This window comes from Camelus dromedarius, chromosome 11 (genome assembly GCF_036321535.1).
Source record: "Camelus dromedarius isolate mCamDro1 chromosome 11, mCamDro1.pat, whole genome shotgun sequence".
In the NCBI taxonomy this organism is placed as follows: domain Eukaryota; kingdom Metazoa; phylum Chordata; class Mammalia; order Artiodactyla; family Camelidae; genus Camelus; species Camelus dromedarius.
In genome coordinates, this window is record NC_087446.1 from 6543358 (window position 1) to 6559677 (window position 16320).

General features: G+C 48.5%; 1 protein-coding gene across 5 annotated transcripts in view; it reads right to left on the reverse strand.

The window, feature by feature from the left end:
- The window catches only part of ZC3H7B (zinc finger CCCH-type containing 7B), a 49880-nt gene extending 37184 nt beyond the window's left edge, over positions 1-12696 (reverse strand). The window contains exon 1 of one of the 5 annotated variants that reach the window (XM_064491408.1): positions 12676-12696. The gene's annotated coding sequence lies outside the window, so the exon portion shown is untranslated. Of the gene's footprint in view, positions 1-12285; positions 12630-12675 lie in introns of those variants that run through there. The other 4 variants (XM_064491412.1, XM_064491413.1, XM_064491411.1 and 1 more) reach the window with 4 other exon arrangements.
- Between the last annotated feature and the right edge of the window lie 3624 nt (positions 12697-16320).

Consider the following 16320-nt stretch of genomic DNA (forward strand, 5'->3'; position numbering starts at 1 on the left):
TATTTTGTTGTAACAGTCAGAACAGACTAAGATAGTAATTAAAAGATCATTTGTGGGGGGAGGGTATAGCTCAGTGGTAGAGCACATACTTAGCATGCACAAGGTCCTGGATTCAATCCCCAGGACTTCCATCAACAATACCACCAAAAAAAAGATCATTTGTTCTCAGTTAAAGAGGGAGGTGGTGAGTTCCTCAAAGGTGAGGGTCAGGCATGACTCAGATAGGGCACTTGGTGGAAGAGCAAGGAGCATAAAAGCCAAAACATCTCGTTTCTTTCTAAAGAAAAAAGTTCAAGGAGACATCTGAGGCTCTGATCTCCCCAGAATCCCACTACCAAGCTGGGCAGTTCCCTCCCCCAACCACCAACTCTGGGTCCAGGTTCTTATAATTTAGGAATTTCAAGCTGGACCTGCCTCAAATGGGCTCTTCTCAGAAATACATCTGTGGATTAAAGAACCAACAGGAAACAGTTCCTTTGATTTATCAGCACAATATGTGACCTTGCACCCAGGTGCATGCCTGGGTTCAAATTCAAAATCTGTTCCTTATTAACTGATTATTACAAGCTGCTTAATTTCTCAGTGTTTCACTTTCCTCATCTCTGAAACAGGGATACTAATATCTACTGTATAGCGTTGTTAGGAAGGTTCAATGAGATGTCTGACACATAAGCATTGAGTATCAACTATTTTTATTTTATAATCACCATGATTACTTTAAAAAGACGGGCAAAGAACATAAACAGGAAATTCGCAGGAAATATAAATCACTGAGAAAAGATACTCAAGCTCACTGATAACAAAGCCACACATTAAATCTACAAGGTGCCACTTTTTACCTATGAGGCTAAGGAGAGAAGAGAGCCTGGTGGATGAGGGTGGAGGAAACGGCACTCTGCAACACTGCCAATACTCTGAGTGTGGGAACCGGCAGTGCCTCTGTGAAGCAGCACCCACCAAACCAGAAAGCTGCCCACCCAGCAGCCAGCCTCCCTTCTTCCTCCCTGGCACAGTCCCAAAACAGTTCCTCAGGTGAATCTGCATTGGGCTAAGCCAATCATAACGGTCCTTTTCCTTGCCAGTGATTGGCTTGGCCACGGCCATGTGACATCATCCTGGCCAATAGACAGGAGGGAAATCAGCCAAGGGGCTTCTGGGAAAGACTTTCTTCAGACTCAAAAGGGGGACAGAAGAAATAATCCCTTTCCTGCAGCTGTGCGCCAGGGTATTAAGAAGAAGGCAGAGCAGAAAGACAGACCAAAGGTATTTAATGATCATGTCTGACCCCATAAATTAACTGACCTCAGAAATGCTCCACCTCATTTAACATGTGAGATTATAATAAACTCCCATTTTGAGGAAGGAATTCTGTTACTTGTAGCCAAAAGCCTTCCAAATGATACAATGTCCTTTCCCTTTGACCCAGAAATTTCTCTTCTAAGAATTTAACCTACCAAAATCCTTGTAAAAGCCCTCAATTATACTTGTACTGGGATGTATTTTTTAAAGAATAAAAAGTTAGAAGCAACCTTAATGCTCACCAGTAAAGAATTAACTTAATCAGTAATTTGAGTTATGGTATACCCATACCATGGAATACAATGCAGCTGTTAAATTTATATGTATTGTCAGAGATGGCTCTGTACACGGTTGAGAAAGGGAACAAAAAGCAGAGTTTAGAACATTTTGTGTTGTATGATTACATCTGTGCAGTGTGTGTTTACATAAAGAAGGAGTTTGAGAGAATATTCTCCAATTTAACTGGTTCTCTGGAGACTGATCTGCCAAGAGGCAGCAGGACACAGACGACTTTCTTTTCTGCTTTCTATACCTCAGAATGGTTTGGATTTTTTGCAGAGAGCAAGTATTAACCCTGTAATCTAAGATAAAAAATGAGACAACTGACTTGAGGCCAACAGTAGGACAGGGGCCAAATGGGAACCAGTAAGTTTTTAAACCCAGTGCTCCAGGACTCCCCAAATGTCCATGGACTATTCTTTCCAAGGAAAAGACCAAACCATTCACTTGAGAACCATGAAGGAAACACATTTTTTTTTTTCCCACTTTGGAGAAGGGCTGAAGATGACAGAATTTTAGAGACTCAGATCTTCATCAGACCAGGAAGGGACTGTGCCAGCCTCATCAAAATCTTAAATGTCTGGCCCTACACCTGACACAGAGCAAGTGCTCAGGAAATAGTGGCTTGGATGAAAAAGAAATGGATGAATGAATATCAACTTATCCAACCCAGGTATTACATAGATAAGAATAAGTGAATGTTGAATAAATAAATCAGAAAAACTGATACCAAAATAAATTAATCGGGTGATAATATTAACATTTCTTGAGTGGTTACCATGTGCCAGGAGCTGTCATGATCCCTATACACATAATATCTCAAGGCTCGCACAACCCTATGAAATATCTAGGGACTGCTATCATTCCCATTTTGCAGAGGAGGAAACAGAGGCACAGAGAAGTTAAGAGACTTGCCCAAGATCACACAGCTGGTATAGGTGGAGCTGGGATTCAAACCTTAGCAGCCTGGCCCCAGAGCCCACAGACATCACCATTACCCTCACCATCCCCCATTCAGCCATCAGCTCCAGCCCCAGGGCCCTCAGTCTGTCATCATGCTCAAGTCCTCCCCACCCCCAAACTAACTCCCTCCTCTGATCCTGAATCCCCTTCTGGCTAACACACAACCTTGATTCCCTTTCTTGGTCACGTTTTGTGAAAGGGTTGTCTCCACATTCTCACTTTCTACTTGCCCCAACTCACAGCAACCCCGCTCCCTCCGCACTGAAGGTGCTTGCCAAGGGTCCACCCCCTCCCAGGGACCTCCTAGCTGCTGAGTCCAGTAGGGGATGGTGTTTTACTGGCTTTTTCTAGGGCTCTTGGCTGCATCTACTTGGTTGTCCTCCTCCTCTGCTCAGGTCTTCCATGTAAACTTCTGTGGCAGGGGTTTTGAACCATGTAAAAGATAGTGCTCCTGCTCTCCTTACCCTACGTGCTCTCCCCCCATGAGCTCTTGCATTTCATGATCTCATGGGTCATGTCAATGACTCACAAATCTATTCCTCCCACCAGGCTCACCCCCTCCTCAATATTTCAGATTCATCTCTCTTACCTTCTGGGAGGTGCTACCCAGATGTCCAGGCTGTTTATGACCTCAGTGCCTTTCCTAATCCTGGACCCTCTACCTGGAATGCCCTCCTCCTCTCTACCCCCACCTTAGGCAACTCCTACTCATCCTTTAAGACCGAGCTTGGAAGCCTCCACGTCAGAAAGTCCTTCCTGGTGCCAATCCCAGCTGGGTTAGGCGTTCTTTCAACTCAGCACATTCCAAACTTGACTCAGCAGCTTCTCCCCTAATCCTGCTCCTCCTCCATTATTCCCTAACTCAAGTCGTGGATCCAACCATCATCCAATTCCTTCTACCTGGACCTCCAAAACACTCCTCCCTTCTTCTCCCGTCATCTCCACGAGCAGGCCCTCATCACCTCTGGCCAACAGCCTCTAACAAGCCCCTCCAATCTGCTGCTATTTGGTGGCCAGGGATATCTGACACACGTCAGTGTCACTCGCCTGCTTAAAACGCTTCCAAGTGCGCGTGTGTACATGCGAATGAACAGGCTTAAAAAAAGGTGAAAAGTGAATAAGCTCTGTTGTCAAGTAAGGTACCAATGCCAGTTTTCTGGTTTTGATAATATATATTAGCTGCATAAGGTATCACCATCCAAGGTCACTGGCTAAAGGGACTCTTTGTACTATTTTTGCAACTTCCTGTGAATGAAAAGTTAAAAAACAAACAAACCTTATATGACACTTACTACCAGGAGAACAAAGGCCAAGCTGCTCATCCAGGGTACACAGTGCCCGTGGCCTGGCCTGGAATGTGGCACTCAAGCAACTGTGGACTGTCCTGCTTCCCGTTCAAGCTGCCCGCTTTTTCTAGAACAAACTTGACTAATGCTCAGTGCTTCTTTAAAGTCCAGCTGAGGTGGCCCCTCCTCCAGGAAGTCTTCCTTCCCCAAACCCCACCCTAGCACAGCACCCCAAGCTCACCACAACCACTGCTCTTATCCTAGGTAACTGAAATTATGTGCTCATGTCCCCAGACTCCCCCTAAACTAGGAACTCCTTGAAGGCAGAAGCTGCATCTGATTCATCTCTGAGCAGCACAGAGACAGTGCCCAGGAACACACTCTGAGTAAGTGCAGTCTCATGAATCCTAGAATAACAGTGAAGGTGCTGATTTCAGTCATCACTTACTAAGCACTTTCTCCTTCCAGATATTCTTCTTAGAGCTTTAAGTATAATACTTAATCTTCATAACACCCCTTAAGAAAAGTATTACCATCATCCCCATTTTACAGATGAGGAAACCAAAGCACTAGGAGGTGAACTGACCTGCCAGGGTGACTGTAAGTGACGAAGCTGGGCTCTGAACTCTGGCACTTGGACTGTGGAGCCCACACAGTGTCACCGCTCAACTCAAAAATCCTCCCCCACAGGCTGCCTTCAACCTTGACCCACACTCCACCCACCTGGCACTCACCTGCCCCAGGTTTCCTGCAAAAGCAGCAGTCAGTACAGTCCGCAGACAGGGCACACACCACCTGGGGTCACATCATCTCTACGCCGGGCCCTTCTCTGACTACCAGGCCCTCGATGGCTTACCCACAGAGACCAGGAAGGCTTTAATTTCACAGTCCCTGACCTCACTAGTCAGCTTTCCAGGTCTGCATTTATCCCTTCCCCTGTCTGTCCACCTGAGGACCTTCTGCTCCAAGGAGGTCGGTCGGGGAGGGGTCTCAGCTTGTTTCTGGAGACCACATGCTGGGTATCAAGCAACTTCTGTGGCAGGGGTTTTGAACCTGGGGCCCAGGGAGAGAATTCAGGGGTCTGTGACCATTATTCAGGGGTCTGTGACCATTTTTCAGGGATCTGGGAAAACACATTTTTTTCACTAATTTCTACCTGCTGTTAACGTTGCCTGCTATTATGAGCATAGGCAATACACTGCAGGAGTGTTGGCACAAGAAATCATGGCTTTTCTGCTGTCACATTTCAGCTACTGCAGATGTAATAAAATATTGTTCACCCTCACCACAACCTTGAAATTACAGTAGTTACATTACACTCACTGCTTGATCTTCTTTTTTTAGTGCATTGATTAAAAAAAAAAAAAAAAGCCCAGCTGTAGTTCAAGAGAATTGGTTTCCTTTGTAATTCTGTGTATTTTACTTTATGCATTTAAAGAGTATTCTGAGAAGACATTCCTGGGCTTCCCCACGCCGCCTGCAGAGGTGATTTAGAAGCCCTGTTCTCAGGAATCATGCTGTTTATCCCTACAATAATCTCAAAAGTAGGTGCTAATATCCCCTCTTTCTACCAAGATGTGAGGCTTGCAAAAAATAAAGTATAAAAAAGAAAAAAAACCACCACCAACAACAAAAAAAACGAGTCTTGAAGGGATCCATGACTGGCCCAAGGCCCCTCTGCTGCCGGGGAGAAAGGCTGCAGGTATGGTGTGGCCTGGGGCTCCACCGGGAACCTTCTGGAATGGACGGGCAATGGATGCCCACAGGACTCAGTAACCTGCACTTTGTTTTCTGTTAACTGGTCACCTTGAACAGAAACCAAAGTTCAGGAAACTTGCCCCAGGCCTCCCCCACTGCCCCATCAAAAGCCAAACTAAGAGTCAGTCGCAATGCATAACCCTCACCCGCCTACAGCATTCTGGTTACAAAGGGCTTTTACTTTCTTAATCTTGTCTGTCGCTACCAACAACCTGAGGGCCAAACTGCACAGAGGAGTTCAAACCCACTTGCCTCTCCAGGGGCCCAGGCTCCACTCCAGTTCTCCATCACCACCCACCCACCAAGGTACTGAAATGAGACATTTAAACAATAACTTTTTTTTTTAATAGAAAAGTAACGTAAGTTCATTGTAAAACCCTTGGGAATTATGGGCAAGTATACTTTAAAAAAAAAACCAAAAAACACACAACTTGCCCAGAATCCCAGAGCTCAGAGCCTTATCATTCTTCTTTTCTGAGCAATTGAGAAGTCATTGCTCTGTTCATGGGAGCAGAAATCTTTGTGGTCGTACCACCTGGGCACCAAGAGTTTCATGGGCTGCTCTGCCTGCGTCACTGCCAGGAGACAGGCTGGGGAAGTGCAGAGCCCTGAGCTGGGTTGCAGTCCCAGCCCTGTCCCACACTGGTTCTCCAGGCATCAATCCGAGCCTCCATTTTGTCATTTGCAAGATGTAGCTAATGACACCTACCTTGTAAGACTATTTTGCAGATTTAAATAGTGCCCCCATCCCCCAACACACACACACACCAGTAGGTCTGAAATTTGCGTTTCTCCTGAACTGGGCACTGTCAGAGAATGCTTGGCAACTTTCAAAATTATCCTGAGTACTTTTTAATCAGTCAACACAGATTTCTTTGTGGTTTCTTTCTAGGCCACTCTTTTTTGGCAAGGGCTGTTCTGGACCACCCTGCTACTATTATTCATTTATTCAACAAATAACCACAGAACACCTTCCTGTTCGATGGCTCTGCTAGATGCTGGGGAACAAGGTTAATAAAGTCCCTGGCCTTGGGGAGCTTTGTGGTCCAGGTATGGAAAAACAAATAAACAGGTCCCTGTTAAATGCACAAGATAAGCAAAGATACAGATAAGAGTTACAAAGAAACTAAAATAGGACACGTCGCAGGGAGTGATGGGGGTAGGGGCTGGGAGCTTAGGGCAGGCCCTTCTGAGAAGGTGGCATTTAAGAGGGACAAGGAGCCAATCATGGGAACATGGGAGGTGGGTAAGGGCACACCAGGCACAGGGGATGGCAAAGGCAGTGGCCTGAGGTGGGAACAAGCTTAGAATTCAAGGGAAAGACAGAAGGGCAGTGAGGCCGCACACTGGAGTGAGGGCAGGCCAAGTAGGAAGCAAGGTGCCAGGCACAGGCTGAGGCTGGTCAGAGAGCTACACACAGCCACGCTGGAGAGCCAGCGCTGGGTTCTAGGTGTGTCAGCACACCGCTGGGAGGTTTTCAGCAGAGAAGGGACAGGGTCTCACTTAAATCTTGAGAAGTATCCTTTGGCTGCTGCGTTGAGGATGCATGACAAGAAGAGAAGCTGGAAGACTGGTTAGGAGGCTACTGCAGTAGTCCAGGCCCAAATTATGGTGAGCAGTGGAGAAGATTCAGGAACATTCTGGAGGTTATTAAATTTCCCTGGCAACCACAACCACACCCTCACACTGGGTGGTCTTTTTTTGAGTAAAGGTAGAATTATTCAGAGAGATACATACTCCATAGACAGAGTGCAGGCTGCTTCAGAAGGCAAGAGAAAGGAGATGCAGGGTTGGGTGCTCAGTTTAAAGTCAGAATAGTTACACACCCCACAGACAGCGTGCGGGCTGTCTCACTCAGAGGGGAGCACAGCCTGGGCAGGCTCTACAGCCTTCAGAGTTCCTTCATTTGAGTCTCGGAGCAAAGTCAAGGCAGATGGGGCTGAATCAGCAAGAGGACAGGAGACTGAGGCCAAGACTGACGAAATGATGGTGCCCCAGCTCACGCAGCTACTGTGTACTGGAGCTGGGGACGAAAGCCAGGACTTTGAACTCCCTGCCCTGGGTTCCTCTGCCTGCAGAGGGACAGGGTATAACACGGAATATGCTCCAGAGAACGAGAGCACAGATGAGCCCCCGAAAAGCCCGAAGGGTCAGAGCCCTGACCTTGCCTGCAGCCCCCAGGGAAGTGCTCAATGCATGCTTGCTGGCTGACCCTGGCTCTTGGACTCAGGGAATCTAACCTCTGGCTCCTGTCCTGAGTCACAGTGTGGACAGGACAGGAAGAATGGAGGGTGGGTGACCCCTCAGTTTTCTTCTGAAAAACAGGAACCTCTCTTACCTTGAACGATTATCATGAGGGTTAATGAGAGACTGTGGGCAAAATCACAAGACAAGTGTTAGATAAGTAGGCCTTCCAGACAGGTAAGAAAAGCACTCCATGGAGACAGAAAGAACTTGAAGGCATCTCTTCTGCACGGCAGCTAAGTCCTCGGACTTGGCAGTCCTAGCGGCCTGGCTCCGTCTGACCCCCTGCTCGACCTCAGTCCTGTGATCTTGGAGCCTCAGTCTCCTCATCTGCAAAATGGGGCTGCTAATAATCGTTCCTGCCTCATAGTGTTATTAAGTGGATTCAGTAAGAGGCAGCTCAGAAAGCGCAAGCACGGTGCAGGCACACAGCAGCGGTCCAGACACGGCGGCTGCTGTCACTACTGCCACTATCACTGTCAAGCCCTTGTCTTAGCCTGATTCAGGCCTCAGGAATTGCTGCTGAACTGAAGTGACTACAGGTGGCTCCTGAATGCAGAAATGCTCCTGCCCCTTCCGTCTGGGCCTCCGTGGCCTGATGGGAAAACAGCGCTGACACACCTGCAGAAGCCATCAGGGCACCTGCAAAGAAGCAGACTTACTAGGAGAAATAAATAAGGTGGGAAGGAGCCCCAGAGCTGGTGATGACAGGGGAAGGAAAACGAGCCTGTTTTCTATGGGCCATTAAACGTGATGAAAGGAGCTGGCTTCTGTGGAGGCGCCTGGGAGATGACACGTAGCAGTCACTCCATCAACCCAGGCTGAGGCTCCTGCTTCGGCTGCAGCCAGACTTCCTCAGAGGACACCTCCACCTTCTGCTGTCTGAAGTTCACCTCTGCGGCCCCATCAGTCTCGTCTACCTCCCTCCCTCCCTCCCAACCTAACCTAGTCCCCCACGGGGCCAACTCAAGAGCCAGACCGCCTGGGGTTTGCCCTTTAACCCTGCCACCAACACAATGTCACTTACCCTCTCTGTGCCTCGGTTTCTTCATCTGTAAAATGGGGATAATTATAGCACTCACCTATAGGGCTAGTATAAAGGTAACAAGCTCCTCTTGGAAAAAGCACTCACAACAGCTGGCCACTAGCTAATTGCTGGGTTGGTGTTTGTTGAATTATTATTTTTTTTTAATTTAAACCTCTCTAGTTCCTCTCCTCTGAGTCTCCTGTCCTGATCCCTGGGCACTGGGCTTCTCCCAGAGGTTACCACCAAACATCATCAAATCTTAGGGCTCATTTTCAGAAAAGGAAATTTGGGCCTGGAGAACCCAAGGGACCATGGTGGCACAGCCTGTCTTCAACCTGAACTCACACCTGCCCCCACACCGTGGCTATAGCAGCTGATCTGCCTGCTCCTACCTTCCACTGCCCTGCCTTTGTCTGTCTCAATGCCTCTCCTTAGAATGCCCTTTCTCTGGCCTTTCTCAACCCATCTTTCAAATTGTTTAAATGGCACTTCTTCTCAGAAGACCTTCCACCCCCAGGGCAAAATCAATCTTCTTCCGCTACACTTGGGCATAATTCAATTTGACAACACAATGGCTGAATGTGTCCTCCTGGCACCTCCACTGGGGCCTGGGACACAGAGGCTGAGTCAGACCCAGTTCCTGTCCTTGGGAAGCTCAGGTTAATTATCCATAACTTTCTCCTTTCCAAGCTGTAAGCTCCTGAGGCATCGAGCTGGGCCCTGGCAGGCACTCGGGCAGTGAACTTAATCTCCGTGCTCCCACCACTGTTGTGCCTGCTCCAGTCATGCTTTCTGAAATCTCCTGAGGGTACCTGTACTGGGCCAGCCCATGAGGCCGTGGGATGCAGGGCTAGTTCTGTGAAACTCCCCGGCCTGGCGGAGCCTGCTGACCTTTTAAGCTTAAGGCTCCACCCCTGAAGCATCTGCCAATTCAGACTGTCTTGGTCTCTGTTCTTGTCCACATACTTGGGATGGAGGTGATCTGATTCTGACACCAGGTAGCACACTCAACAGTCACACAGGACTGACTTCAAATCCAGCTGGGTGACTTTAGGCCAGCCACATAAACCCTGTGTTCTTCAGTTTCTTCATCTGTGAAATGGAGACAATAATGCCTATCCCTTATGGAGCCACCGTAAGAATTAGAATGTATGTCAGCCTCCCAGTGTGGAAGCAATTGTGTGAACCCAGAACTCCCTACGTCTTCTCCACCCTGGCCAAGCCTCCACACTCTTTCAAGCTCAAGATCACTTCCTGGAGGGAGCCTTCCCTAGCTTTCCCAGGCTACCCTGAGAGCTTTCTTCTCTCCACTGCCACCACACTGACCCCGTAGTGACCACTTCCTTGTTCACTCATTGGTTCACTAGAGTTAACCTCTCTCCTGCCCCTCTAAGTGGCAAACTCAACCCAAGGCTGCCCCCGCAGCATCACGCTATGCTCACAAGAGGCCCTTGAAAAGTAACTTGCTAAGGTAGCCAGGACTCTGGGAAAGGTGAAGGTTTGGAGGCAGAAAATCAGGCAGGAATCCCAGCTCCTATGTGACTTTCCTGGGAGACCTTCAACTCTCTAAGCCTCAGGTTTCTCATCTGGAAAATGAGGACTGAAAAATGTCAAGCTGACATGGTTGCTATGAAGGACAGATGAGCCAACATATGTGAAAGCCCTTTTGTTATAAACTAAAAAGTGCTATTTAAAGGATTATTATTTTCATATTCTCAAATCCAATCCTGCTGACGCTTCAACTTTCCTATACCTAAGACTCAAGAGACTAGCTCATCCCACAGAGCTTCTTAGCCCCCAATAATCCACCAAAACCCACATTCTTAAGTGTCCATCCTAAACAAAAAGCCAACAGCCTAGAATTCACAGCATCCATGGAAGACAAACCTCACTCCAGCTCAGGGGCCACAAAATCTCTCCCCTATTCTCAGATCTCAGCCCTCTTGGACACAGCTTAAGGAAGCCCACACCTCAAACCTGCTCCAACTGTGTTTGGCCAGGCATCATTTCTAGTTTGCAGTCCAATTTCTATGGGAAGTGAAAAAGGGGAAAGACCACCAAGGTGGGTGTGGTTGTATGTGGGGAGAGGGAAGGGGAAGTCTTGGTAGTAGAATTAAAGATTCTGCTGGAATTTTTTTTTTTGATTCTGCTGGAATTTTGTGTCCAACAGTTGCTAAATGTACTGTAATTATCACATTTGTGTGAAAATTCAGAGATCTGCATTCTGCTATTATCATGGGACTCATGAATTGCAGGCGCCGAAGAAAAATGGTAAAAAGTTGGGGTTCAAAGTCTTGTACCCAGGAACCAGTCTCAGTAAGCAACCCCAGAGAAATGAAATCCCTGACAAAGCTGCTGTGGGCCCCAGGCCCCGACTCTGGGCCCAGCCAGCCCCCTTCTCCAGCCTCCATTCCTTCTCCAGCCCCCGCTCTTCCCCATTAAGGCCATTTTGGCATCACAGCCGTCAGGGTCTGTCACAGTGAATTGTTTCTACGTGATTTTTCCCCCTGGGAATCTACTTTGTCTCTGTGAAAGACCCCCAAACCAGGCGCCTTATATACACTTGAGACAGGCAGATTTTAAGGGGAAAGCCGCGAAAGGAGAGAGCAGGCCTGGAGGGGTTCCTGACGCCCGCTGAGGGCGGGAGGGGGTCCGAGGCTCCCCGGCACCCATCTCCCCGGGGCGTCCCCCAGGCTCTGGAGTTGTCCCCCGCAGCCACCGCGCTCCTGTCCCGATGACGGGCCCTTCGCAGGCCTCAGAGCCCAGCGACTGATCTCGCGACCGGAAATGCCCCCCCGACCGCGCCCCCCGTTGCTGCCGCCCCCTCCCCTGGGCCGGCCGCAGGCCCCGGATCCCCGGGCTCGCGTGACCACCGTAGCCGGCAGGAGCGGCCTGTCGGCGGGCGCGGTGCTCGGCCCGCGCTGCGGTCCTTCCAACCTCCGGCACTGCGGGACCAAGGCGCACACAAAAGGAAGGGGCGCGCTGCCAACCACGTCCCCCCCCAACCCCCTCGACCCCCATCGCGCGGACGGGCGAAGCATCCGCGCACCCCAAAGCTCCGGACGCAGAGAGAGCCCCCCACGCAAGAAAATTCCAAGACACCCCCCGGGGGTTGCTGAGGAAGCCAAATCACCCAGCGGCAGGTGCCCCCGGTCGCACAATAACTTTGAAACTTTGGGTCAGGGCACGGGGATCGGGAGGGGGAGCCCCCAAAAAACGGAAAGGGGGGGTGGGGGGGGCTACTTCTTTATTTTTGCAAAATGCACTTTCCGGGTGGCCCCGCGCAGCCCCGGCCCGGCCAGGGTTTCCCGCGCCGCCTCCCGGCCCGGCGCGGTCCCCGGGCGCCCCAAGCCCTCCCGCGCCGGCCGCAGGTTCGCGGTCGGGCCCTGGCCTCTGCCCCGCCGGGCTCGGGCCGCACGCAGCACTCACCTCGGCCGGGCTGCGCTCCCCGCGGGCCTGCGCCGAGCCCGATAAATGGTATGCTATGACTAGAGGTATGATTACGTTATTATTATTAGTAATAATAAGAGTAAATGCTATTTAATTACGGGCGGCCGCATCCTGCTCCCGGCGCCGCCGCCCCGGCAGCTCCGTCCATGTGGCTCCGGAGCGCTTTACTTTCATTTCCAGCCCCCTCGGCCGGCCGCTCGCGGCAGCACCCGCTGGAGGCACGATCTCCCTGCAGTTCTTCCTCCTCGGGTCCTAGAGCGCGTCGCCCCTTGCCTGGCGCCGGGGGTGGGCGGCGCGGGCTGCGCACCTGGGGGCGGAGGGGGCGGGGAAGTCCCCCTTCCCCGTGGAAAGCTCATGCCTGGCATTCACCTTTATTTTCTTTGAAAGTGTCCTTCCCTCTTAGGGCTTTTCTTTTGGCAATTCTGCATTTCTGGGCGGACACTGGTAAAACTCAGCGCCTCCGCCCTTCCTCATGTGTGTAAAAAGCTTCCGGGTTTCCAGATGCTTTCTTTGAAGGCTCCCCCAAACCCTTGCTGCCTTGTACCCTTTGCAAGGATGAGGACAAGAGGCTCAGAGAGGAATCAGGACCTCCCTCGGCTGTTGTGGTATGTATGGGATGTTTCCCGGAAGGACTTGAGGCTGCCTAGAAGACCAAGAAGGAAAGGGGAAATCACCAAAGGAGAAACCAGCTGTGAGCATCCCTGGCACTACCTCGGAGCTGGCCAGGTCCAGGTTGGATTTGAATCCAGAGCTTCAGATTACAAATACGGTGTCATCCCACACGACCATCCATCACCTGCCTCATTGATTCCTCAGAGTTCACTCTCCTCATTTTACACACACAGATGTGTATACATGTACATATATATGTATGCCTGTACATATATATTTTTTAATTCATTGAGGATCAGCTGTGAGCCTAGCTGATTTTAGCTTTACAAGTGTTATCTCTTCCACATTTGTGCCAGACATCATCTTAGAAACTGGAGACAAATTTTAAACATGCTGTGGTAAATGCTATGAGGGACAAGAAACTGGCACAATTTACTTAATTAATTCTCACAGTAATCCTAGAATATCAGTTTTGGCATGCCTATTTTACAGATGGAAAACTGAGGCTTGGAGATTAAGTAACTTGTCCGAAGTAGCAATTCTGACTCCAGAGTTTGTATGCTTTACATGGCCTCCTACACTTTTCAATGTCTACCTTAAAGGAGCCTTGAAAAGGGAAGAAAAAAATGCACCTGCACCATCACAATTTCTCAAACTCTTCATTCTGTGGATGCCCTCGCTGCCCTCACTACTCTAAGATTAACAAACAAAAAGGGAGCCTCTGGCATGAAGAGAATGGACATTTATGTCCAGAAACGAAAAGCAAAGTCTGGTGGCCCTCAGACTTAGGGAGAGGTGGGGCTTGTTTAAAATGAAGACCCCTAATTCCCCACATACACAACCCCCCACCCCGAGATTCTGACTTAATATCTGACAAGTACAACCTTGGGGATTCTGAGGCTTAGTGGGAGATCAACCACTGGGTCACCTGTGATAGATCCAAGATCATGGGCTAAAGGCAGCCACAGACAGAGCCTGGCAATTTAGGACGGCTGGGTGGTACGGTAGAGGTGTCAATGAGGCAGTGTTAGGAAGACCAGGTCCGTTGGAGTCCCAACTCTGCCACTTGCTAGCTGTGTGACCCTCGGTAATCTTTCTCCTCACTTTCCTCATCTGCAAAATAAGGATAAGAAAACCTAATCAACATAGAATTTGTTTCAAGTACTATAATTAAATATAGTACAGTGCCTAGCCCACAGGGATGAGTAAATGTTAGTTCCCATATCCCCTGTACAATTTATGATGAAACACTCTTGACAATTTATCATATTAGGTACCATTGTTATTATCAGCCCCCCCATTTTATGGATGAAGATGCTGAGGCCAGCTGGACTACTGACTGCATCTTGCTTCAAATGAACTATCTGGTAAATGGTATGATGATTCCACCATCCCAGGTTGCCAGTGGAAGAGGACTGTCTGTTATTTAATGTGGATTCAGCTGGACACCAACCCTCCCCTCTGTTGCCCTCGTCTCTTGAATTAGGCATCAATAATAGTTAAACTACCTGAGCTTCCTGCGATGGTAAATGGGCCCTAACAAGACCCCAGAGGAGGTGGTGCTTTGGAGAGAAAGGCCCCAAAATTGGCACCAGCAGATTGCCCTATGTCCCCACATTAAAACTTAAATAGCAGTAATAGCCACTACTTTTTATTTACTATGAGCCAAGCATGTTGTACACATTGATTCTCTTACCCTCCCCCAAACCCTGTAAGGTAGGGACTGTTTTCACCTGTTTCGGTGTGGAGAAACAGACACAGAGCAGTTAAGCGACTTGGTTGAGGTCACACAGCTAAGAAAGAGGCAGAGACAGAGGCAGAGACATCTGTAAGATCACAGCATCGTGACGTGGATATCTTCAATCTGGGGGCATCACTGGTTCCCACCAAGGACCTGTCACCGGAGTGGGTCACTGGAGAATGGGAGTCAGACACTCATGCTGTGAACTTTGAGGAACTGACAGGTACATCACTCAGTTATCCCTTTTCCAGGGAGCACCTCCTGCTCCAGGCTTAGGCCTGCCATGGCCTGGACCGCAGAGATGCCTTGTTTTGTTTTGTTTTTTTCAGAGATGCCTTGTTGTCACCTGGGGAGAGCCTGAGTACATGGCAGTCTTAGTGCAACCATGTATGGTGTTCATTCACTGACTCAGAAACATTCATTGCCAGGCCTTAGGCTAGGTCCTGGGACTGCAGATAAACCTCTGTCCCCACTGCTCCAGCACAGTCCCAGGTCCCAGCCCTCCAGCAAGGGGTCTTCTCTTGGGGTTTAGGGAAAGACCGTGAAGATGAATGCACAATTTTAGACTTAGGTTGGGGATAATAAGAGTACTTCCCCCCTGGGGTTATTGTGAGGAGTGAGTTCCTGCATGCAAAACATTGAAAAATATGTGATTAAATAAATAATAAATACGTAATACAGTCTCCTGGAAAACAGTCCATAGAATTCAGATTCTCAAAGGTGAAGGTGATTTTTAAAAAAAGAGAGAGGGGTGGACCCATGAGCCTAGAAGTATAATACAGTGGATGAGATGCCGGTGATAAAACACGGTCACATTTGTCCCCAATATGCTTGCAAATGTTCAAGCAGACAGAAAGTTGAAAGAACTGTACAACCCTAGCTTATGCTACATTGTTACCATTTTGCTATAGTTGCTTAATCATATACTGATCCTTCCATCCATCCACTCATCAATTCATGTAACATTTTTGTTAAAAACAAAACAGGTAATTTTTAACTTTCTTCTTTATGCTCTTTTGCATTGATACTAATTTTTTTAAACTGCTGTGTTTTCATTTGAAAAATGAAATTATTTCCATTTGGAAACAAAAGAATTCTTGAAAGAGAAAATAATCTACCAAAAGGGCTTGGTGCCAGGAAACCCTTCATACACGTTAGAACTTAATTTAAGCTCCTCCCCAGTCACCATCCTTTTTCATCTCATTCATCACTGGATTCCAGAAGAGTGCCTTGTACATAGTAGGATGCTGAATAACTTTTTGTGGAGTGAAAGAATTCTTTTAATTATGTTTGTTTATCGAGGTTAAAAAAATTAGTTAAGGGAGCCCTGGGCTTGAACCCAGTAGGGAATGTGGTTTAAGTTTACCTATAACAGATGATGTAGCAAACCCCTCCTGCAATGTGGATAGGCCAGGAGCACCTGCATCTCTCCTCTCTCCGAGGGCCAAAGGCTAGCACCCAGTTGAATCTTGGGACTTTCTCTCCACATTCCTCATGTGTCTGACATAGTTCAGGCATTTGTTTTTGATCTGACTAAATGGCAAGTCTGCAGCCTTGGTAGCTCTTCAGGAAACCAGGATAAATATTGTTATTTAGTCCATTTACGATTGGCAATCAAGTTTGTTTTCAGGCACTAGAACGGAATTTAAAACACTCGGTTA